Below are 24,782 nucleotides of genomic sequence, written 5' to 3'. Positions count from 1 at the left end.
TTTCCACTCAGCGGTCAGAGTGATTTTTAAAAAAAGTAAATTGGATGTCATTCCCCTGTTTATAGCCAATCAAAAGCTTCTCATTGTACCTAGAACAGTGTCTCCCTCTCATGACGGGTGAGGCCCCGTGATGTGGCCCTTGCCTACCTCTTTCATCTCATTTCCTCCTGCCCTTCTCCTTTCTCACTGAGCTCCTGGCTCAGGCCTCTATAGGGTCCTTTCTCTGCCCTTGGCATGACTGGTACCTTCTTAGCCTTGAAATCTCAGCTCAGATAGCATTTCCCCAGAGAGCCCTTCTGTGACTTTTGTCCCTAAGGTGGCTGTTTCCCCAACTCCAAGTTAAAGCACGTATTACAATCTGGAGTTCTTTAGATTTCCACTTGCTGATGGTTGGTCTCCCCCAACGGGAATGGGGCTTGCTCGGGGCACACCCATCATCTGATGTGTTTGCTCCTCCACGGCAGCAGCTGGCATGTTGTAATGCACAATCAGTGATTGCTGAGTGAATGAATGAATGAATGAGTGAGGTTAGGAGCTGGGAGAGACCTTTGGCAGAGAGGGAGAAATAAGGGGAGGGATCTTGGAGAAGTGCATCAGGGCGGGGCCTGGAGGAGCAGTAAGGGGCTGAGCGGAGCCAGGGGTGTGGGGACTCAGAGTGGGTGAGCCTCAGGGCCAGTATGCCCCTCGCCTCTCCCCCTCTGCTCTTTGCCCAGGACGTTCTGTGGCCTGCCGGCATGGGATTCACTGGTGCTCAGTAAAGAGAGGGGAGGGGGCTTTGCCGACAATTGATGAGGCTGAGACCAGCAATCAGAGCAGCTTTTAGATACCAAGGACCCGAGCCCCGAGCACAAGCAGGCCTCTCGAAGGAGGAGACTCAGCTTAGACCGACACCAAGGCTGCACTCACCTGAGCTGGAGTAGAAGGTCTGGTTGAAGGTGTCTCCGCATCCCAAATCGGTCCTGCTGCTCCAAGCCACGACCCCGTTGCTCTTGGAACCCAAGGCTCCCATGTCTAGCACGGTGCTGTCTGAGCTGAACACCACGGGCTTCGTGACTTGTGACACATTGGCTTGAGATTCAAAATCGGTGTATAAGCAGACGGAGGTGTTGCTGGATTTGGGGCTTCTCAGCAGGTACACGGCAGGGTCGGGGTTCTGGATATCTGTGGACCCAAAAGACACGGGTTAGGAGATGTTCATTTCCCTCCTTGCCCCAACCCAGGCCTGAGTCCAGATGCCAGTGATGGGCAAGAATGGGGCTCTGTAGGTCTGACAAGTCACATTTGTCAGGCTTTAGATGGGAAAGAACATTGTAGACACCAGCAGCTTGCAACAGACGGGACTCAGGGACAGGCACAAACCATCAGTCCTGGCCAAGAGGCCAGCCAGGCTCTTAGTGAACGCTCTCTACCAGGCCCTGCCTGCCGTTCAAGGAAAGCGGAAATGCAGGGCTACTTAAGGATACTGCCCACTCTTCCGCTTAAGGGCACTTCTTCAAAGCTCGGTAGGAATAGTAAGCGACAACATAATTCTGGCAGGACAAAGCAAGCGTAGAAAAGATATCCAGCAGAGCAAACCATACGTCTTAGAATCTGGGGTGGTCTCCCCCACTAAGGTTGGGCATTGACAGGAATGGGAGCTTTACGACAGGCTGGCATGAAGTTGGAAGATCGGTCGCATCACCAGGAGATTTCTCTCACTGATAAAAGTTTTAGATGCTACATCCAAGCCCTGGCTCTACCATTTACTAGATACAAGGCCTTGAGCGATTCACACCGGCTCCTTGAGTGTCAGGAATTTCATCTGTCAAATGCGGATGTTGCCTCATCCACTTTCCTAACCAGGCTATTCTGAGAAGCCATGAGAGTTTCTCCATATGAATTATATTTAATACACTGTGAAATACTGAAATAATTCTAGTAATTGTAGCTCTTGATACTACCAGGAGACTGCCATAATAATGTGCTACCGAGTAATACACAGTTTCTACTCTTCACCCCGCAGGAAGCAGGAGTTGCTGGAGGCTTTTCTTTAGTGTGCTGAGAATGACTCTTTAGTATTTTCATAGGATTTTGTGTCTTTAATGCAACCCTCAGTGTTTATTCTTTCAGACCTCTTGCCCTTGGAGGAGGAAGCAGAGCTTTGCCCGGAGGATTAACACGTTAGGGCCACCCAGAGAGTTTACAGCAGGGTTGGGACAACAGCTTCCTGCCCCTGTGGTTCTCTGCTGCCCCAGCTCCCCACCACGCATGCAAAGTTTTGCAGACCAGTGATGCCTAATGCACCCCACTAGCTGAGCCAGCCAGGGTGGCCTTGGCAATGCAGATATCCAGCTTGACACCAAACCAGGGGCATCAGCCCTTGGCATGGCCTTGGGATGGTGAGTCAAGGCAGAGCTGTCTGTGGTGGGGCTGTCCCTGGAGCAGCAGAGCAAGGGTGGGTCCATGGTCACATGTGAGCAACATCCAAACCTCTGGCTTCAAAGGATTCTGCCTGCTCCCCTCTAATCTCCATCCACCTGTGGGGCTGACATCACTATGGGTTAAGGATCTATGGTGTAAATCTCTTCCTGGGAGGGGAGAGATGGGAAGCCATTAACCAATACCACACTCCAGTGGATCTGTTAGTCATCAGCGGGGGTCATGGGTGGGACTGGGGAGGGGGACATGGAAGGGTGTGGAGGTGCTGAGAGAACGTGGCCTCAAGAAGAAGGCAGAGGCTAAGCTGCCACCAGACACAGGTTGGCCTTAAGGGGGAAGGAGGTTACAGTGGGGGCCAGATGCCCAACTTTGAGTCCTGGTTAAACTCTCACTCAAGTCCTAGTGCCAGGGGGGTGTCAGGCTGGAGAAGGTCTAGACCGCACTGTCCAATGTGATTGTCTTTAGCTACTTGTGGCTATTGAAATTAAGACTAACCAAAATCAAGTAAAATTAACAATTCAGTTACCCATAAACCTTCATTTTAAGAGCTCAGTAGCTACATTTGGGTGATGCCTACTCTATAGGACAGTGTGGAATGACAGAATATTTCCATCGTCATTGAAAGTTCTATTGGACAGCATTGGTCTGGAGTGAGCAATGCTACGGACCATGAGGAAAGGCACCAGCGGCTGAGGGTGAGACTTAAAGCCAACTTGAGTTCTGTGAGGGGTGATACCGGGGCAGGCCCATTGTAGCTCAGCTTTGCTAGTGAGAGATCAAAATGAAAGAGCAGTTAGTGAAGTCAGAAGAACTGAGGTGATTTTTAGCCTCTTTCAAGTCTTGTTTTTACCAGTTGACACCCTTTGGGCTTCCCTATGTGCATTTTGGCTGTAGTTTCTCCTGTCCGGCTTCCCTACCCCTGATTTCCTCTCTTACTCACCCTCTCCCCACACTTCAATCTCTTCTTTGAGCTCATCATCCAAACGACTTGTCTAAAACGTGGAGCTGATCGGGTCACTTTTTGTTCAAAATAATTCAGAGCCTCCCTATTGCCTATAGGATGATGCCCACACTTCCTGGCATGACACTGAGGGGCTGCCGTGATCTGGAGAGCTTGAATTTCCTCTCTCAAATCCTTTATGTGCCCTATATGAGTACAGCTACACCAAACTCTTCACACTGGCTCCCTGGAATGTAAGCTCTGTGACAGCAAAGGCCTGTCCCTAGATTACTGCTGTGTCCCTGGTCTCTGCCATATACTAGGGGCTCAAGAAATAATTGTTGGATAAACAAGCGGCCTAGTGATTATCGGATTTGCAGAATTTCTGCTAATTAGACCTTTTGGTCAAAAAAGCTGGATACTGATCCCTAAACTTGACTCTTTAAAGCCCCCTTTTACTTTTACGCCCCATGTACCTCTAGTGCGACCTTTTTGTCTGAAAACAAAGAATGAGTCACTGTTAATTTGGAGGGCTTTAGGGGTCCATCTGCCAGAGCCCTGGGAGGAGAGACATCCTGTTTCACCTTAGCAAGATAAACGCCTCCTACCACTGATGACATCTCAGAAAGTAGCCTTAGCAAGACTGGATCCATTTTTCAGTGTGGAAGTCACCTATTCTAGTTCCTAACTGCTCATTTAAATTCGGAACTAACGGCAGAAGCACATGTCCGAAGGCTCTAGCGCATTAGATCCCCAGGGGCACAGCAGTGATCGAAAGCTCCCTTGCCACTAAATCTGTTCTTGGTATTTAGGCACCAGGAACCCAAAATGTGAGTTAGCAGCACTGACTCTGAGTCTGAGTTCCACTGAGGCTCTGGCGAGCGTCAGGAAGCAGTGAGCCTGCGCAGACTTACCGGGAGTAATGGAAACTCTGGTTCCCTTACCACATTGCATCTGGGAGGCAATACCTCCATACCACTCTGAATGTCTCCATTACAGAGAGCCTAGGTTTCCCCTTCTCTGAGGGATGGGCTCTTACAGCCCACTGAGCAAGAAGGGGGAGGTCTAGGCCACAAGCCGTCCATGGAAAGAGCTGGCCCCTCTCACCTTCACCTCTGGTCTGCATTTCTGAATTGGATTCCCAGTTTCCTAGTGGCTGGTCCTGGCCCTAATTGTCTGTATTCTCTCTCTCTCTCTCTCTTTTTTTTTAAAGGCTTTGAAGCAAATTTGTATTTATTCAGTTTACCATTTCAGAGAAATATATATTTTAAAAAAAATAATAAAAGTACTATATATGATCTATTATTATTTACTATATACCAAGTTTTGTGATCAATACTGTATTCTCTTGAAGCCTCTAGTATTCCTTTTCTCCATTGTTTATAAAGTTATCTTTGGCTTTCTCTCCATCTAACTTCATTATTAGATGTGTTTACTTGGCCAAAGTCATGTGCCTTGTTCACTCCCAAGATCATGCCTTCTTTCTTGGTGTTCCTTATGCCTGGAAGTCCCCTCCTGTCCTTGCTTTGCCCAGACAGATCTTACTCTATCCTTCAGACTCAGCGAATCCTTTCTACTGCATCAAACCTTCTCCATCTAGGCCAACTTTTCAGCTGGGACTCCATTCCTCTGTATCTCTACTGTGCCTGTTGACATCATCAGCTGGTTGATACTAAAATGTTTTTCAGGTTGCTAAATTTACAATAGTTTGGCCCCTTTGGCTAGTTTTTATACTATTTGGAGACAGGTCAGGCATCTATCTTAGATATCTTCATACTCAGTCTCACATTTTATAGATTGACGGCCACATAGAAGGCATTTAAAATTAGCCACTGAATGACTAGAGTAAAATTTTAATGCGTTTGACCTAGAGAAACACAGATTTTCAAGATCGATAGTGTGGCTTTTCCCGTTCACAGAGGCCTCTGTAAGACAATTAGTTGTAACACCCACAGTTAGCCTTACCATAGTAATACTAATATCTCCAGGGAAAAGATTAGTGACACTGGCCCATGGGGTTGCAAATGGTGCCACCTAGAATGACTCACCAAATATTGCGTTCCTTTCCCAAATGTGTGTTTATCGGTCACTCCTCTGGTATTCACACTGCAGGTGACACCGTTACAGAAACTCACTGGCCCTACCTCCTATTTCAGTAGCAGAAACACTGGTCTCTCACAGGGGACGGAGGGTCACAGTCTTCTGAGGTAATACCTTCTGATCTTCTGTGTTGAGACTTTGTCTCTTAATCCTTCCCCTCCTGCCTCATCCTGCTGTAGTGCCCTCGGTTGGAGGTCGTGGTTTCCTTAAACCAAGAATTCAGTAGAGCAGAACCCCCAGCTCAGGGCAGCAGTATCCTGGATCCTCTCGTGAAAGGTCCAGGACTCCTTGCCCATCACCTAACTCATGATTCTTCAGGTTGTGGCCCAAGGATATTTCCTGAGCATTGAGCGCAGGATGAGAGGATTTTCTGGGATGGGTGGAAAGAACCATTTGGGATCCTACAGAAGATAATACCTGGGCTCAACTCAGCATCTTGGACAAAGAAGAATTAGTTGTCAATGTCCACCCTTGCCCCTCATTACTTACTTGGTTGGACACTTAGTCTGGTCCCTGCTCCAAAGTTTAACTTGTTACCACTGCCGAATCCCCACTGAGGGTAAGGTCTCTGCAATAACCTTCCTGATGTTAACCTGCTAAAACCCACCAGACTTGGAGGGCACCATTCTACAAGGCACCCTGGGTCTTTGTTTCTTAGGTTTCATATTTCCCAGGGAAGTCATTCCCCTTTCCCTTTACAATAATGAAGGTTTAGTAATAACAAAGCCTTGTTGATGATGATGATAATTATTATTAATATTATTTAGTAAAGCTACCATTTATTGATTACTTGCTGTATGCTGAGTATTGTCTTGTTATGATGTGGGTATTGTCATTTTGCCATTGAGAAAGTGGAGACTTAATTAGCTAGAGATGGTAGAGCCAGACTTTCCCCCAGGTCTGACAGCCTCCCAAGCTGTGCTATGAGCCCCACACCATCCTACCTCCATGCCTTGTTATATTTGCCATTCAGATAGGGGTCTGGGTCACTTTTACCCTGGGAGTGGTTCAATGCTCTACTAAGCTCCAGAGAGGAAGATTCTGTGAGCAGGTATCCCCACACCATGCTCATTAGTCCATCCACGGGATTTAGCTACCTGCTGCAATAAAAGAGAATTTGTGTTTGCCGTGAACTCATCTCTTTCCCCAAGAGCACTTAGCTAATTTCCTGAATCTTCAGATCATCTGGTGCTGACATTACCTGTTTTGCTTGAAAGCACTGAATATCTGCAACTCTTTTTATGTTTCCGTAAATTATTCTCCTCAGATTTTCATTTCCTCAACTGGCCCTTGGCACTTCTGTCTTTAGTATGAGAAATGGGAACATTTTAAGATACCAGAAGAGTCTGTAGAAATGGAAACGAGTGTTTCCCATATCCTCGAGTTTACCATAAATCATTGCTGGTTTTCTCATAGACAAGTTGTCAGTTACTTTGCCCTGGTCATTTGCACCGTCATACTCACACGGGTGTACGGTCAGCCTGGTGCCCGCTCCAAAGATCAGCTTATTGTAGCCACCAGACAACACACACTAGGAGGGTGCTTTACAAGAACTCTAGCCCCTGGCAGGGTCAGCTTCACTGGGGCAGAAATGTCTCCTGTGCCTGTTTTACAGGCTCCTCCAAAATCCCCCTTTCTCTGGCACAAGAAAAAATTCTGGCCCACTGAGTCCTAATTCCTCAGCTTTCTGTGTAATAATCTCACAGACCTTTCCCTCCTTGCCGGCCTTGAGCAGGTCAGGCCTTCCTGGAGGGTGGATGCCCATTCTGGGTTCCACACTGGAAGTGAAGGAGGACAATTGGAAGGGTCTGGAGAAGAGCCAGGGATTAACCGGGAAATGAATCTTGAGGGAAAATTCACAGCACCGGCAATAGACGGAAAACCTTGGGTAGGGCTTAATTCATGGAAGGGAGGCCTATGAAAGCTCTCCTTTTAGAAAGCAGTTCTATTAGTCTTTGAAGGGAGAGACAGAGAGAGAGACTAATATTGCCATAGGGATATCACATACAATGCACAAGGAGGATTGCTTAACTCTGAAGGTTGTGAGAATCAGGAGTGAGTTATGGATGGGGCCTGAGAATCTATTTCTCTGGAGGGTTCTAAGATTAGGGTTGACATTCATATGGGGACAAAAAAAAACCCTCCAAAGTTTGAGAGTAGTTTAGACAAGTCCTTCTCAGTGAGAAATTCACAGAACTCTAGTCCTAAGTTTCTCTGCAAAAAAGATTCTAAGCTCAAAGAAGTTTGGAAAACGCTGTATAGCGTATTTCAGTCCTGAAGACCAGCAGTGCACAGTAGCATTTTAAAGGCTCTGAGAAGTATTACAATAAAGAAATTTAGAGCTTCTTAAACTTACTCGATTCAAGAATTTTTTTTCTTAAAACACCCCTTAACCTCTGTGGAACATGTACAGGTTTAGATACACATTCCCTGGAAGTCCCTTTTCTAGTTCAAAGAATTTAAAATGCATCCTAAATTTCAGCCTAATTTTATCCTTAAGCTTTCTGAATCTGTTTGTTCTCCTACCAACTCCTACGGACACAATTAGGGGCCTCATTAATGCTGATTATTTCTTTCTAATCATTATGAAACAGCTTCATATGTAGCAAATTTTCCTGCCACTGTCAGGAATGGCTCGAGGGCAGATACGTATGCAGTCATTATGCAAGACCACATCGCCCCAACACTTTGCAGGGTTTACCTACTGGGAACAACAGCAACTTTAAAGCCTTTCCCAAATGTGAATTTATTGGTTTTCTTTCCACACACCTTCCTACACACCTTAGAGCTGTGTACTTCAAAGAAAGTTCTGGTCCTAAAGGAGAAAAGTTTCCTTAGAACAAATGGAGAAAAGTTTCCTGGGTGGCGACTCAAGTAGGGACATAGACTTCACGTATTTATCATTAGACCTCTCCTTTTTGCTGCTAAACCCCATTTGTGCTGCTTCCCTCTCAGGGTATACCTCTGTATTCTGGTTCTTTAGAAATATGATAGGTTTCAGGCTTTCTAAATGTAGCCTGAACTGACCCAGGGCAGGGAAGAGGCTTTGGTGAAGTGCACAAATGAACAGATAAATATGGAGGAAGTTTTCCCCAGAGAAGTGGGCTTTCGGCCACCCATGCACGTTCAGATGGATTCTGTAATCTCCCAGTTTTGAAATCTAACAACTCTGTTGGAGAATACTTGCTACTGTCTAAACCAATATGTTCTAAACAGTTACTATCCCTCCACTGAAGCCTTCCCTGAGTCTCCCAGCTAGAGGCATTTTTTCAGCAATCATTTCTTAGGTGACGCCTTATGCATCAGGCATTGTGCTGGAGTGTGGAGGTGTAAGGATGAATGAGAGAGGGTCTTGACCTCACAGAGCTTTTGGTGCAGTGCAGAATGCATGAAAGTACCAGACAGCTAGGATAGGAGGTCGGGGATGCCTTCCTTTCTGCTATTCCATCGCAACTTGTGTGTACTTCCACTACAGTGTGGTGACACTGGGCTTAATTGTCTCTTTATACGGATGTTTACCCACTGGGAGATCCTGGATGGCGGGGACTCTGCATTTCCCTCCCTCCCCTCCTCCCTCCTTCTATAGTGCTTAGAATATAATAGTTGCTTGGTAAATATTTGTTGACTGAAAGCCCTCTAATTATTTTAATTCATTTTAAATGCAATCCTGTCCTCTACCTTCTTTTATTAGGACTGTTTCATTTATCTTTTAATTCTGTATGGGTCCATTTTCTAAACCCAGTATTGTTTTTTTTTTTTTTTTTTTGGTACATGGGCCTCTCACTGTTGTGGCCTCTCCGGTTGCGGAGCACAGGCTCCAGACGCACAGGCTCAGCGGCCATGGCTCACGGGCCCAGCCCGTGAAAACTAGATGGTAACAAAAATAATTTTTTTTGGCATAATCAGTCATGATTTCTGATAAAGGTCTTTTGTCTCAAAGGAATCTAGAAATGGCAAAAGAGTCTGCCTCTGTAATGATGAAAAGGCCAGGCCCCATTGGCAATTACTACTTTTAGAAAATAAACCGCTGTTGAGCTAGTGGCTGGGAATTCAAATTTCAAAACATTCAAGCCTCATGAAGAATCATGAGAAATTAGCTCGGGAAGTGCAGACTCAACATCTAAGAAAGTCGAGTAGGGACTTTCTGTGTCTTTGGCTGAAGTCTAAGGTCAGGAACTTACTTGGATGCACTTGGAGTCTTGTTCCACTCCCGAAAGTGAGTGTTCTGCTGCTTGTGTCCACACCCTGGTACAATGCAGTACAAATACCTGCCCTCTGCCACCCAGGGCGGCTGCCTGCGCTTCACACCTCCCGCCCCACATTTACAGCCTTCACTCTTGGGAATGGAGCTTTTGAATAGCCTGTTCCATGTTTTTTTTTTTTTTTTTTTTTGCGGTACGCGGGCCTCTCACTGTTGTGGCCTCCCCCGTCGCAGAGCACAGGCTCCAGACGCGCAGGCTCAGCGGCCATGGCCCACGAGCCCAGCCGCTCCGCAGCATGTGGGATCTTCCCGGACCGGGGCACGAACCCGCGTCCCCTGCATCGGCAGGCGGACTCTCAACCACTGCGCCACCAGGGAAGCCCTGTTCCATCGTTTTGATGATAAATTTCTCTCTGTGTCACTTTATGCTCAATAATCAGTCCCTCTAGGTTTCTGCTTCCCTCCCTGCCATACCTGCATCCTACCAACCCAATTCAATGACTTTACTCATCTCTTCAGAAACGCTAAATCCTGGACCAAAGCTGCCATGGTCACCATGGCAAGAAGGCTCAGGATAGGCAAACCAAGGACCAGACAGGTAGCCTTTGAGGTCTGGGGTCTTCCTTCACAGAGTGCAGGAGGGACAGTGGTGGCGGTGTGGTGGCATGGTTAACAGTAAGGCCTTGGAGTTAAATAGATTAGAGTTAAATTCTAGCCCTATTATTCCTAGCTGTGATCTTGGGCAAGCTACTTGCCCCAAGCCTCTGTTTCTTCATCTGTAAAATAGGCCTAATACCAGCTACCTAGCATTAGGATGGATGTGAGCACTGAATGAGAAATTCTTTGAAGGACAGAGTACAGTCACTGGCACATGTCAGGCATTCAGTAAATAGTAGCTAATAATATGGTGGTTCCCAGCAATGCTTTCCACTGAGGGAAGGGATGAGGCTTCTTGTAGCCATGAGAGAAGGGAGACCTATCCCTGCCCCATCGCCCTCTCCAGCACCCCAGGGCGCCTCAGCATTCTGGTTGGGATGCTGTCACGAGCAACAGATATCTCATGGATCCAAAGGGGCGTGGCGAGAGATTCTCAGCCATGGGGTTGAAGGGCAGGATGGCCCCTTGGCTGCCAAGAAGACAGTTCTGCTTCAGAAACCTAACCAAGAGTGAAGCCTCTTTTCTCAAACCTTGGTGGTTTGTCCTCTGCACGCACTGTGCAAAACCCTTGTCCAGCACAGCCTCAATCATTTCATTAGACCTGACACAATGGTAAGTTACCCCCAGACAGCAAAGGGCTCTTTCACGATGGAGCAGCCCAGTCACAGACTCCCTCATTTTTGCAGTATCCTTCCATCATATATCCTCTGTTTACAAAATATCCCTTGACCGTTTCTAAAATACTCACATGGATGAACAACAAGCCTGGTCCCTCTTCCAAATATAAGTCCATAGTTTCTTCCTGATACACACAGCGAGGAAGGCCTTTGCTAAAACCAGTCTCACGTGACCTCCCTCTACCTATTGCTCCACTGGTTGGGGCAACAATCTGGGGAAACACTGGCCAACGCCCCCAGAGTTGCAGGAATCTCCCACAGCTGTCCTGGAACCCTGAGCTGAGGGGTGGTGATGGGAGCCAGGGACTGGGGACTAGAAGAGCTCCTCACCTCCTCTACCCTCTACCTCACCTCCTCTACCAGGAGAAAACACACGCTCCTGTCAGTGGAGAAGCAGGGCAGCAACTCCCCAGCAGCCGTACCTCCAGCACCACCCTGCTTGCCTGGGGCCACAGCAAGGTGTGACTCTGCTACTCTTTTGTTAGATACAAGTGCTCCCAGGATGGGCGGCAAAGGAGATTTTTATATTATTCAATATATTGTCAGTGGAGATGCTGAGAGGAAGGGAGGGTGGAAGAAACAAGGGGCACACGAAGGTTTGACGCAGTGAGCTTCTAAGGACGTTAGGGGTGGCATTGATGGAGGACATGCCCTCTGCCCTCCCATGGACATAAGAAGTTGTCCGGTACCTATGGGGTAGAAAGAGCGGTGGATGGGGGAGGGGTCGTATGTCCAGGAGGATCCCGGCTCACTTACTTGGTGTGACCAATACTCGAGTCCCCTTTCCAAAAGTGAATCTGTTCCCATAATCACACTCTGGGAAAGTGCATTACAAAAAGGTCCTGGGTTTGCCCACCCTCTCATGGAAGACACACACGCTTCCCAGTAGCTCTAAAAGCTGGGATCCTGGGAAGGCTGATCCTAACCTTTTCCTTCTGATGGGTGCTCTAAGCACAGGAGGGAGATTCCCTAGTGGCTGTAGCAGCTTCAGCCCTGATGCTACCCATCACCTCCATTTTCCTCATCACAGCCATCAACAAACAGCCTCTGGCTATTTCTCCTCTGGGAAACACAGAACCTTTACAAAACTTGGTGAAAAACCTGCCTCCTACATAGGCCGGGTCGGTGTACGTGTTTCTAAAGATACCAGGCAGTGGGACTTCCCTCGCAGTGGTTAAGAATCCACCTGCCAATGCAGGGGACACGGGTTCGATCCCTGGTCCAGGAAGCTGCGGAGCAACTAAGCCCAGGTGCCACAACTACTGAGCCTGCGCTCTAGAGCCCACGAGCCACAACTACTGAAGCCCATGTGCCACAACTACTGAGCCTGTGAGCCACAACTACTGAAGCCCGTGCGCCACAACTACTGAGCCTGCGAGCCACAACTACTGAGCCTGTGCTCTAGAGCCCACGAGCCACAACTACTGAAGCCCGTGTGCCACAACTACTGAGCCTGTGCTCTAGAGCCCTCAAGTCACAACTACTGAAGCCCGTGCGCCTAGAGCCCGTGCTCTGCAACAAGCCACCACAATGAGAAGCCCACGCACCGCAACGAAGAGTAGCCCCCGCTTGCCACAACTAAAGAAAGCCCATACGCAGCAACGAAGACCCAATGCAGCCAAAATAAATAAATAAATAAATAAATAGGTAAGTAAATTTAAAAAAAAAAAAGAAGAAAGATACCAGGCAGCAGCCTGCATTTTCCCACCTCAGCTGCCCCGCCTGAGACGAAGGCGCCATTGCCTTAGGGGAATACGCAAAAATGTATTTTTCACTTTGCCAGAAAGAGTAGGAGCAAGAGCATTTCCAGCAAGCCAGGCCAGGGCACATGCTAAAAACATGCCTCAGCGTGACTCAGAGTCACCGCATCCTCTCTGGGGCTGAGCGAGGTTTCAGGGTGACTCACGCCTGACTCATTCCTGTTTCTACTCTTTCTATCCTCACCTAAGTCAAGGCTGCTTTCTGTCAAGGGGCCTTTCTGTGAAGAAAGTCAAACATCTCAGCAGATAACAGTCTTAAATCCTTTTCCGGAAACACAGGGGTGGAATCCTGCTTGCTCTCTGCCGGGGAATATGGACTGTCCGTTGTCACTGCTGTCCTGTCTCCAGTCAGTAGGGTCCCAGGTCCTGCACATGACCACACACAGCACACTGCTTGGTGCACCCACATATAAATTGTTATTAGACTTTTAACAGATGAGTGTTTTGTTTTTCTGACAAGACTGGAAGTTCTTGAGAGCAAGAACCACATCTTATGCTTCTTCTTTTCTTGGTTTGTTTGTTTCATTTTAAACCACCTATGGCCCCTGGCTTGATGATACTCAATAAGCATTTACTGAGTTGAACTGACTTTTACCGTCCATAATTATTGGGACAAGAAGGCCAGTTTTGCGAGAGGTTAAAAGCTAAGTATACTTTTGGTAAATATGAGCTGCAAAACCTAAGTGCTTAGGCAGGGAAAAACCAAGGAAGCAACTCAAAGAGATAATCAGGAGGCAGCATAAAAACCACGACATCGTGAAGATCCTATGGACCCTCAGCAGAGAGGGGGCAACTGAATGAACAAGTACTTGACTGCAAAGGAAACTCAAACATTTGTCTCCTGATACCTTGACATTGATTCTCCTTAAAGGGTAAAACGAATAATATGGCAGAAAAAATATATTCCGAGTTAGCAGCATTGTTATGATCAATAATAACAAAACAGTAGTGGTAATAATAATAATGATGATGTGACAATAATCATCATCATCATCATCATAATATTCTATTATAGACCAGAGCAAATGCTACATATATAAATATAAACCCAATGCTGGAGGTGGGGTTACACATTTCCGGAGAGCTGACTTACTTGGGCTGATCAAAAGTTGGGTGCCAGTTCCAAATACGAATTTCTGATAACCTGTGTTCACACTCTGACATAACTCTATACAAAATGGTACCCTATAACTGGGCCAACTCTATACAAATGGTGCCCTATAGCTGGACTATAGCCGGGGATTCCTGAGTCACACACGAGTTAGTTACTAAGCATGTTCCCGAGTTTGCGTACATGCGCCAAAGTGGGAAGAGGCGTGTAATTTTACTCTTTAACCTTCATTTCTAAGACCATTGGAAGATGACAAGAAATAAGTCACAACTCAGTAGGAAATCCTGCTTTGTATGCAGTAGATTATATAAAAAATGTCATGAATATTCAGGTTGAAAAAGCCATTTATGTAATTACAGAGTTTCAGTTCTAGATGGGCCCTAGGGTAGTTATGTCCATGCACACTTACTAAGTGTTTACTACATGTTTCTGGCATGAATGAGGCTCGTGGATACATATAATGCAACATTACCATCACCAAACTATTTTCTTACTTAAATAGCAGACAAAACCCTTGGGGGAAAATCAGTGAAAACAGATATCCTTCAACTGTAATAAAAATCAGGCTATTTCAAGGAACTTACTTGCTTCAACAAATAGCCTTGTTCCTGTCCCGAAGACAAATTTGGAGCCTCCACTATTTCCCACAGTGATTTGTGCTGCGACAAAATAGGCTGCTTCCTTTTCCTTCCCTTTTTTTTTTTTTTTTTTTGCGGTACGCTGGCCTCTCACTGTTGTGGCCTCTCCCGTTGCGGAGCACAGGCTCAGCGGCCATGGCTCACGGGCCCAGCCGCTCCGCGGCATGTGGGATCTTCCCAGACCGGGGCACGAACCTGTGTCCCCTGAATCGGCAGGCGGACTCTCAACCACTGCGCCACCAGGGAAGCCGCCTTCCATTTTTAACCATAGCTGTGAAGCAGGCCCAGGGAGCCTATGGGAAGGTGCTCATAATAAGGAGCAATTTTTTATATTCTCCCAGTAAATCCATCTGGTTTCTTCCTATTCATGAACAATCTCATACCTCCTACCTACTGGAAGGGTTAGTTCACCAAACAGTAGTCATGGAATATGGCCCAGGGACCAGGATCCCCACGTTTTCATCCCAGCCCTAGTTCTCACTGATTTCATGATAATGGACAATTCAACCAACCTCTCTGGGTCTTAATTTCTTCACTGGAAAAAAAGAGGTTTGGATTTCCCTTTCAGAGCTAAAGTTCTATGATCCAGCAATGTCCAAAGTGTACTCAATGTTGCATATTTCTATAACTCACAAATGAGTCAGGCACTTATAGATGGGTTACACTGGACACTGGTCTGCATGGGGAAAATACAAGAAATTGTGAGGGGAAGGGAGAGTCAGAATAAGGAGGTGGCTGCTGCCAGCTCTTCTGTCTCCTCTCCTGTTGGGGTAATTCTCCCAGCAGCCCCTGTACTACTTGTTTCCTCATTAAAAAGGGAAGAGAACGCTTTAGATTTGGGGCATCCAAGTCAAGATTTCCCAAAGCTCCATGTCTCAAGTCATGGCAGTATCTAAGAATGGAAAAGATAAATTCCATGTATTTCCTTACTAACTCTGGCATCCTCTCTCATTTCTAGGTAAGCCCTGGCACAGGGTCTGTGACATAATGTAGTAGAAAGAGTAAGCTTTGAGATCAGGCAGGCAGACCGTGGTTTGAATCTAGACCATTCCACTCACTAACCCTGGGATCTTGGGCAGTTACTTCTCTGAGCCTCAGTTTCCTTTTCTGTAAAATAGGAATACTGTTCCTTGATCCATAGTTGTTTGAAGATAAACAGTACTGTCTGTCATGCCCCTAGTATCGTATCTACACATCATAGAAACTGAGGTGGTGGTTATGATTTATATGTTAAGTTAAATGATTGATTAACAAGGTTTTTTTAGTGTTATAGAACTTGTTTGTGAAACAGCCATGAGTCCACACCCTTGGGTTGTATAAACTCTAGGATGGTATAGGAGTAAGAATCACAGAATCTGAGGGCTTCCAGCCTCTCATCTCACAATGGAAGAGTCTGAGGCACACAGAGGGGCAATGACTTGTTCAGCGTCACACCGCCTGTTGGGGCTCAGTCAAATCTAGAACTCTAGACTGCAACCAGAAGCCCTGGGCTCCTTTCTCTGCACTTCACTGACTCTTCTTGAATAATGTTTAGTGCAAAGGGACATAATGTCTGGAATGAACTTGGTAGGGCTTATTTGGGGCATAGGTCAAGTGACCTTGAATAGTCTCCTGCAATGAGTCTCAGAATCAATGGCAGTGGAAGTAGAAAAGTTCTATTAGATCATGGCCATGCAATTTTCTGCTCTTCTGCTTTTTTCCTCTTTCTGGCTCCATTTAGCTCAATTCTAGTGCTAAAAACTCTAATACTGGACAGAGCTTCTGTCAGCCTCACATCTTGGGAAAAGTCTTAATAGCTTGCTAAATTCTAACTTAAAGAAAATGTTCTTGGACAGTCTTTGAATATTTTCATTAATTTATCTGGGTGCCACAATTCTTAATACTTCAGCACTAGATTATGGTTAATTATAAATAAGATTATAATTATAATTATATAATTCCAAATATATATTTGGAATTATATATATTAATAATTGGAATATATTCCAAATATATATAGTTCCAAATTATAAATAAGATTATGGTTAATTATAAATAAATAATTTTTGTCATATTACAAATGACAAAAATAACATCTCCTTTTCTCCCATTCACTGTCACTGGAATACATTTTGTAGTTCCCTTAGAATTGCACACTTACTCAGCTCCACTTTTAGCCAGGTGCCTTTCCCAAAGGTGAGTTTGTTTGCTTCTCCCCATGAGTCCCACAGTGTCCCATGCCTCACAGTAAACTCCCTCTGTCACTTCACACCTTTTCCTGACTTACCCTGATGAGTTAGAAAATACTTAAGATTTAATATAGCTATTTGACTTATTCATATGAGAAAAAAGCTCCCCCCACCCCAAATGGAATAAATTCATAGGCTGCTGGTGCCAGGAGGGCAGAGGGGTCATCAACCAGACCTACTTCGCCTTTCACAGAGGAGAAAACTGAGGCCTAGAGGCAAGGGATCTGCTCCAAGTTACACTGCTAGTTGGTAGCAGAGACAAAAACATGGGTCTATTTGATTCTCAATCTAGTATTTTTCCTTCTCCACCACACACTGAATGTACTGTGTTGCTTTACTATATTCACTTCTTCCCTTTGGCCGGGAAACTTGATTTTTCTGGGTATTTGATTTCAATTAAACAAGCACTTACTCTGTAAAAGGACCATATTAGACACTTCATGGTATATAACAGGAACCTCTGCTCTTAAGGATCTTTCAATTTTAATAGGCAGATCTTCTCAGTAATGAAAGAATTCTGTAGCTGTATGTGTCACAGATTGTCCAAGACTCCTCAGCTAGATTGGGGATATAGGGGGAAAAGGAATGGGAGGGATGCCTGGGGTGAGGCTACAGTCTAGTCTTTTAACAGGAAGCCAGGCTATTTCTGGAGAAACCAGGTTTGTCTTAATTATCTGGGTATTACTCTGTATTCCATTCTACCTAGCAAATTAGTTCTACTAATTCAACTAATTCAGCTTCTAATCCTACTAATCCAACTCTCTGTTGGTTATTTTCATTTTTCAAAGTGCTCCATGAAGGCTCAACCTTAAATTCATAGGTCAACTGATAAAACAAGGATGATGCATCCACAAGGGTAAAACACAGAAATTACATGTAGAAGTCTTAAACCAGAGAATGAGAAAACAGGAGTGGGATTGGGTCGACATTTACCTGGAGAGACCAGAAGCATAGTCCCCTTTCCAAAAGTAAGTTTGCCGTATCCTGAGTTCACACTATGGCAACCCCCCATACAAAAATGGCCTGCAGTGTTGGGTCTTTCAACCTCTGATCGCTTACGGAAGGGAAAGAAGACCAGCATTTATGGAGAACTTACACATGGCAAGTGGGTTGACAATCGCTATATATCACCTTGCCTTATTTGGGCCATTAACTGTGCCATGAACTCTGATATTATTGTCCTTATTTTACAAATGGAAAACAGGTGATGTGGGGTTAAGCACACTGAACCAGCACTGCTACACAAGTACCCTGGAGACATGAGACTTTTTGGCATAGGACAGATACATGTTAGGAGGAACTATGAGTGAGGAATCCTTCTCCTCCTTCCTATGAGATTGAGATTGCAGCTGTATTGGGGTTAATTCTCTTGCTAGAACCAGACATTAGACCTCTAGTGACAGTGATGCCCTGAACTCCAGCGTATCCTCCATCACACAATCATTTCCTGAAACATGAAAACATTTTCATCAATCTTCCGGTTGTTCCCTTGATACTCTACTCACCAGCCCTGACCAGCAGTCTTGTCCCGCTCCCAAAGATCCACGTATAGCCTCCACCCTTCCCACAGTGTTTCTTAGTCAGCCAAAAACACCCACAAGCCCACACACCCTTCGCATACCCAAGACTGAGAGATACAGCCCTTTCGCCTATGAAGGGGACCACATCTTAACTTTCTTTTTACATTCCACATAACACACAGGCCATTCAACTCAAATATGGGCATTTATTGTGCAACACTTAAAATGAAGCCTCTCTCTCCTCATTGCTCTGGGTCTGTCACCACCAAAGTTGTGATTTTCAACTCTGTGCATCCCGCAGATGTATCTAGTCCTTTTGTCTCCATCACACTTATCAATTTTTAGATTTCTGCCATAGTGTCTCTCCTAGTTTTAACTTCATTGAGTGACAGCTTCCTGCTCCTACAGTCAACTTATTTTGCAGACTTAGGCCTAGTGGTAGCCTGGTTACTTACTCGAGTCCTATTCTGTCCCCAAAGCCAGGCGTCCTGATTAAAGGGCACCAGCTCTGCTTCAGGTCTGGTAAAAAACACTACTTGCCTTCTCTTTGGTTCTTATGCTCTGCAAATTTACTGTTTTCAATTGGCCTCATGGGTAGTATCTTGGCTTTCTTTTCTATTAAGAAAGAACACAACTTGGATGGAATAAAACTATTATAATGTTAAGGGTTGGATGAGGGATCTTTCTATAATATCTTTATTTAAATCTTCTGAAAATGGCCATAAAAGGCCTATTACATCCCCGTTATGTGCTCCAAATGTCACAATCTGAGAGGCAACAACACAAGTAAGGAGAAGTGCTTAGGAATTTAGACTTACTTGGGGTGACTTGAAGCGTTGTTCCAGTTCCAAAGGTAACCTTTAGGTTACCCCCAGAATTCACACTGCATTTCAGGCCTTTACAGAATGGTTTCCTTTCTGCCATTCTCATGTGGGTGACATGTGAGTCTCCGTACGTCAGTAGAAGAGAGAGTGGTTTTTACCCATGCCTATGGCTACAGATCCACACGAAAATAGCTCTTCTACTAAGAATCTACATATTCTCTTCATGTTGAAAGAATTATACTAGCTGTCCTAGCTTTTTCTTTTTGTTCTGAAAACAAATAATCATGATATTTTATAGGTGTATAGCATTTACTAGTTTCTAAAATACTTTCATATCCATTAGCTTATTTTATCTTTAAAAAAACTTATGAGGTGAGATGAAATATTTTCATTTTTCAGGTGAAGAAATTGTGGTTCAGATGCACCGATCAAGCCAGGATTAGAAGGACAAGCAGTGTTCAGGCAAACTTTGCCTTTTTCATTATGATCCACTCTCTGACTGAGCTGTTTCAGTCTGTTATTTCTGGTTCATCGACACTACTATTTTTCCTCCACAGTTAGATCTTTCTGGCCTCTGTGCCATTACTTTAACATTTCTTTCTATTTCAGAATGCACTTAAATCCACATAAACCATGCATTTCTTGATATCTGGGCCCTACAAATACTGCAGTAAGTTCAATAGGTCTCAGTCACCACATTAAGCCTCCTACTTTAGTGACATATTGTCTACTTACTGGGTTTTATTGATAATCCTGTCCCAGTCCCATAGATGAATGTATTAGAAATCACAGCACCGTGCTGCCTGACAAGAATTCCTGAGCTACCTTGATAATAGATTAATGTGATTAGCATGTATCTATCCTCCTTCCTGGGAACTCTGGCTGGGATTTCCCCCTTTTTCTATTATTGAAATAAAAGACTAAGCCATGGAGTTAAGCCTCTGAAAGCCTCTTTTCAGAGCACAATAGAATGGAAGGAGGGGAAAGCCTGAGAAGAGTCCAGCTGATGGTCTTTAGACAACTCTGACACATTTCCTTCAAAAATTTCACCAAGTCATCTTGTTTTACCAGCCAAAGCATATCAGCTTTGATTCCCATTTTTTACTTAGGAATCAATTCCTGTACACGAGCTCATTTTACCAGTGGTTAGAAAATTGCTCCTATCCCTGTAGGTAATCTTTCTTTCTTTTATCAGTTTAGTGTGTATTAAAAAATTTGTGAGCATGGGGTGGGACAGGGGTATGGTTGGAGTATTAGACACGAGGGACAGCATCTGTTTTTTTCATTTTGTTTTGATGGCTTTCATCACTAAACCCCAGTACTCCTTGAGTTAAAGAATAAGGAGACATTTAATCATGTGTGCAATGTAAGTCTGCAGGATAAGTTCAGGCATTATGATCAATAATAACCAGGTACTTACTGGAACATACTGATACGGTGGTTCCTTTCCCAAAGACCAACACATTTCCTGTCTGGTAGGCACAGTGAAACGAGGCCCTGCAAATACCCTGATTACCTGTTCACTGCCTCCAATGTGTATATAACTACAAACAATGGACACTTGTATTCTGTCCTTGCCTTTGGCAAGGAACTAACTCAGTGAGCTCTCAGTGTTTGGGAATGCAACAGTAAAGCTCTGTTACTTTGTGAGAAGGAGAGGGTAGATGGGGGTGTGTCCTCCACTTACTCAATAACTATTCACTGAACACCTCCATGTGTAAGGCACTGTGCTAGGCGCTGGGATAGAGCAGAAAGCTGCTAGGACGCTGTCCCAGTCCTCGTGGCACTTATAGTCTATTGGGAGGCACACAGAAACAAATCCATAGATAATACAATATCAAGTGATGAAAGTGCAGGAATAAATCAGGCTGGATAACAGGCTGTGTTTAAATCAGGCTGTGTTTGGTGGCTTGTTAGAATGGTTGGGCAAGAAGGGTCTCTCTGAGGAGGTGATATTATCTGAAGTGAGATCCAAGCGTGGAGGAATGAATCATCACCTCTATTTACAGATAAGCCAATAGAGGGCCTGAAAGATCAAAGCCTGGCTCCGAATCACACAGTGTCAAGGACGGCCATGGACGCTTAGATCATGCCTTCTCTCTGTTGAAGTACTAGATCTAGTTCTACCATGTAAATTCCTGGTTAGGAAAGACAAAATGAGACAGAGGTTCTTCCAAAGTGACTTTGGGATGTTATCTGGGTAATTGGAAACTGTGGCACTGGCCGTTGAGGCATCCAGGTTGTAAGAGGAGGCCAACTGGAAGAGAAGGTGTTAGCATCTAAGAGTGTTTTTCTGATGGCTTTTCTGATGGAGCTGGCCACTGAGATGGGGAGACTTCTTCCATCCTGTTTCCCTATTAAGTTGGCAAGCAATGCAATCCATTGCCCAGCAAAATGAGCTCTTACATTTATGATGGGGAGGATACAGGGAGAGCTCTGCTCCCCACTAAACCTGAATAAACCAAGGACATTTGGCAGTCCACTTAAATGAACAAAAAAGCCTGTTACATGTCTCAGTAACTAACTGAATTCAAATTTCATGGCAATACTTACTAAGATTCACCTTTAACGTGGTCCCCCTTCCAAAAACCAGCTTCAGGTTGCTTGAAAACCCCACAGGGATCTATTCCACCACAAAAACCAAAGTGAGCTTCATTTTCAAGCACAGGAATTCTCCCAGGTTCTCTCACTTGGTTGAAACCCAGGTCAGCACCAAGCACATATTTAGGTAAACTCAAGAAAAGTCTTAAACTCATACATTCTTTGGAATGGTAGGAAACCTCCGAAACCATTTCCTACAAGCTCACAACCTCAAGCATTTCTCTCCCAAGTGATCTCAGGTTTTGATGATCTCCAGGGACAGTCTTAGTCACCAATTCTCACGTTCTGTTTTCTCATAACTAGAAAGGTTCACCTTATATCCAAATTCAACTGTTTCTCTGCCATAGCCAAGATCCATGAAGCTTTTTCATCCTCAAGTTTACCCTCAAATGGAATTTTTCATAAAATCTGACTCTCAAAAAAATCACGAATCACCTGACTGCCCATACTTTTCAAAGAGATTTCACATACATTATCTCATGTGAGTCTTACAAAATCCTTTGAGCTAGACAGAGCTGGAATCATAATCTCCATGTCATAGATGAACTGGGGCTTAGAGAGCTTCCCATGGACGCATGGTTGGTGAGTGGCTGAGCAAGATCCATCGTCTTTTGGCCCCGGGTTGAATGCCTTAATGATTTATTTGTACACATTCACGTATTGATCATATCCCCTTAGCTTTCAAGTATCTCTCCCTTCTTTATTCTCTTCCTTAATGAAAAGGACAATATCGTCAACAACAAAAACAATATCCACCCCCTTCCTCAAAAAAAAAAAAAAATAAATAAAGCACTCTAAACAAACCTCCAGCTCAACTTTTTCAGAGCAATGTCTTTTTAATCCTCACACACTTTCTGTGAGCCGGGAGATAAGAATTACCACTATTTCAGTTGCATTAATTGGGAAAACTGAGGGCCAGAGGAGATAGATCAGAATGATGGTTATAGAGGCTGCAGCCTGATACAGACAGCAATATACTGAACCTTAGAACACATGGGTCCTGGCCCTGCTATTGTGACCACATTCAAATCGCTTAACCACTCTGAATAGAGAGAATCATCGCTTTCCACCTTCCTCTGCCTTGTGGGACAATCAGACAAAAGATGTGAAGAAATAAGGAAAGTGCCTTAATTGTTTTCCTTTTCTTAAGAAGAGAGACCCTAAAAAATATCAAGATGGCGATATCCTTTACCCACACTGAATTTGTGCATACCTACGTGCTTATGCATAAGAGCAACACTACACATTTCTAAGGCAAGTTTGAGACAGATTCATGTGCGCCAACACAGCGCATTCAGTTTAAAATTGATGGCTAGGCTCCGGCTTCAATGCTGGAAACAGAACAGTGGCTCAAGAGCCGGTACTCACTCGGCTTGACTAACATCCTGGTTCCTCCTCCAAAGGTTAGCTTGTTCCCCGCAGAGCTGGCCACACAGTGATTTGAGGCCCAGCAAAAACCACAGGGACCAAGGAAATCACACTCCATAGATGCCTGTCGAAGGGCCTGTCCTATGGCCATGGCAAAGTGGAGGGCTTGTGATGGTTAAGGTAATCCTGTCTCCCAGTGCTGTGCACACTTTGTAGAGATGGAATGCTTGTCCCTGGGCACGTATTTGGGTCTCACCCCTTCATATATTTACTTACTTCTCTGCTTTGGCTGTTTGGACCTGGATCTGTGAGTGAGGATAATAGGTGTCAACCATAAACTCACTCAGGGGCCCATTTGACCATTTGTAACCCACAAAGGAACCTGAGAACAGGAAGCCCTGTAAGCTCAGGGAGACTTCAGGGTCAGGCTGGTCATATATCCAGCGTGGAAATGCTGATGAACTCACCCATACACAGGCATGCACGCCGTTAGCATCTCTATATTCAATTTAGTGCACAGGGAAGAGCCCAAAGAGAGGAAGGATACTTTAGTCTTGGGTCCACCCAGGCCCTCCAAGCTGCTGCGCACTGTGGATCAGCTTTACTTTCCTTGGTCCAAGTTTCAGAGCCAGACCCCCTCCAGCTATTCTAGAGCCCATTCATTGGTGAGGCTTGTACTAAGGAAACTGGGAGGAGGCTTCTCGGGGAAAGTTTACAGAATATGATGGAGAGGTCATTCCTGATAAGAAAGGAGTTGATGGAGCCTCTGATAGGGAGATGGCTGAGAATCACAGGACTCCAGAAAAATAACCCTGGTAACTCTGTACCTCAATCTGGCATGCCCAGCCTGGGTTGAGGGCCACATCCTTCCCCACGCGTTGGGTGTGGACCAGAGCAGGTGTTTCGGGATGCCTCACACTCTCTAGTGGGGTTGCCCTTCTCCTTTGCCTTTAGTGCGAACACATACAGTCTCCTCTCAGATTCTCAAGTTCCTGAAAGTGACGCTAGGTGGTCTTGACCTTCCTTCCGCTTCCCCATCCCTGTCTAACTAAGAAGGAGGGTCCTCCAGTAGCAGCAATATACATATTCCCTAAGACATTTCCCTAAGTCTTCCCTAAGACTTTCCCTTTAGTCCCTAAAGACTAAGGATATTCATTCATCTCCCTTTCCAATTTCTTCACAGTACTGTTTCCCTGGAGTAGAAAACAACCCACTCACCAGGCTGTACAGTTAGCTGAGTTCCTTTTCCAAAGTAGAGCCTCCCCAGGCCTGAGTCTCTATCGACACAGTGCTGGGCCCCTTTACATGAACTTGGTCCTAATGTTCCTCATCACTCTCTCCCCTGCCCTGGGGGACAGGGTTTAAAATTCACCTTCATCCTCTTTAAGTGTCTTTAAGTCTTTTTTCTTGTGCAGCCGACAGTCTGAGCGGGACAGTCAGATCTCAGAGGCTATCTCTCAGGGGACAAATGGTCTGGGCTAACAATAGTCTTCCACCAGCAGAGGCCCTCTCCCGTCAGAAAGCAATTACATGGCCTTTTGAGAGTGTTTAAATTGGAAGGAACTTTGCTTCCCTGGCCCTATTTCCCAGTATAAAAGGCTGCTCACTTACTTGGATTGTCATTGTGTTTGGATCCCTTTCCAAAGCTGAACTTGTGAAAACTTTGATAGACTAGTTCTGTCCTCTGCAAAATCACCCCATTTCCCTCATTCAACCTCTGGTCGTCCCTCCAGGCATTT

At 45.1% G+C, this 24,782-nt stretch overlaps 1 protein-coding gene across 1 annotated transcript in view; it reads left to right on the top strand.

Moving 5' to 3' along the window:
• The window catches only part of DAD1 (defender against cell death 1), a 55,552-nt gene extending 35,546 nt beyond the window's left edge, over positions 1–20,006 (top strand). Inside the window, exon 3 of the mRNA XM_033411624.2 lies at positions 19,474–20,006. The gene's annotated coding sequence lies outside the window, so the exon portion shown is untranslated. The remainder of the gene's footprint in view (positions 1–19,473) is intronic.
• The last annotated feature ends 4,776 nt before the right edge of the window (positions 20,007–24,782 follow it).

The sequence above is a fragment of the Orcinus orca genome, chromosome 2, assembly GCF_937001465.1.
Source record: "Orcinus orca chromosome 2, mOrcOrc1.1, whole genome shotgun sequence".
Classification (NCBI taxonomy): Eukaryota; Metazoa; Chordata; class Mammalia; order Artiodactyla; family Delphinidae; genus Orcinus; species Orcinus orca.
This window is presented reverse-complemented; position numbering and strand designations above follow the sequence as displayed.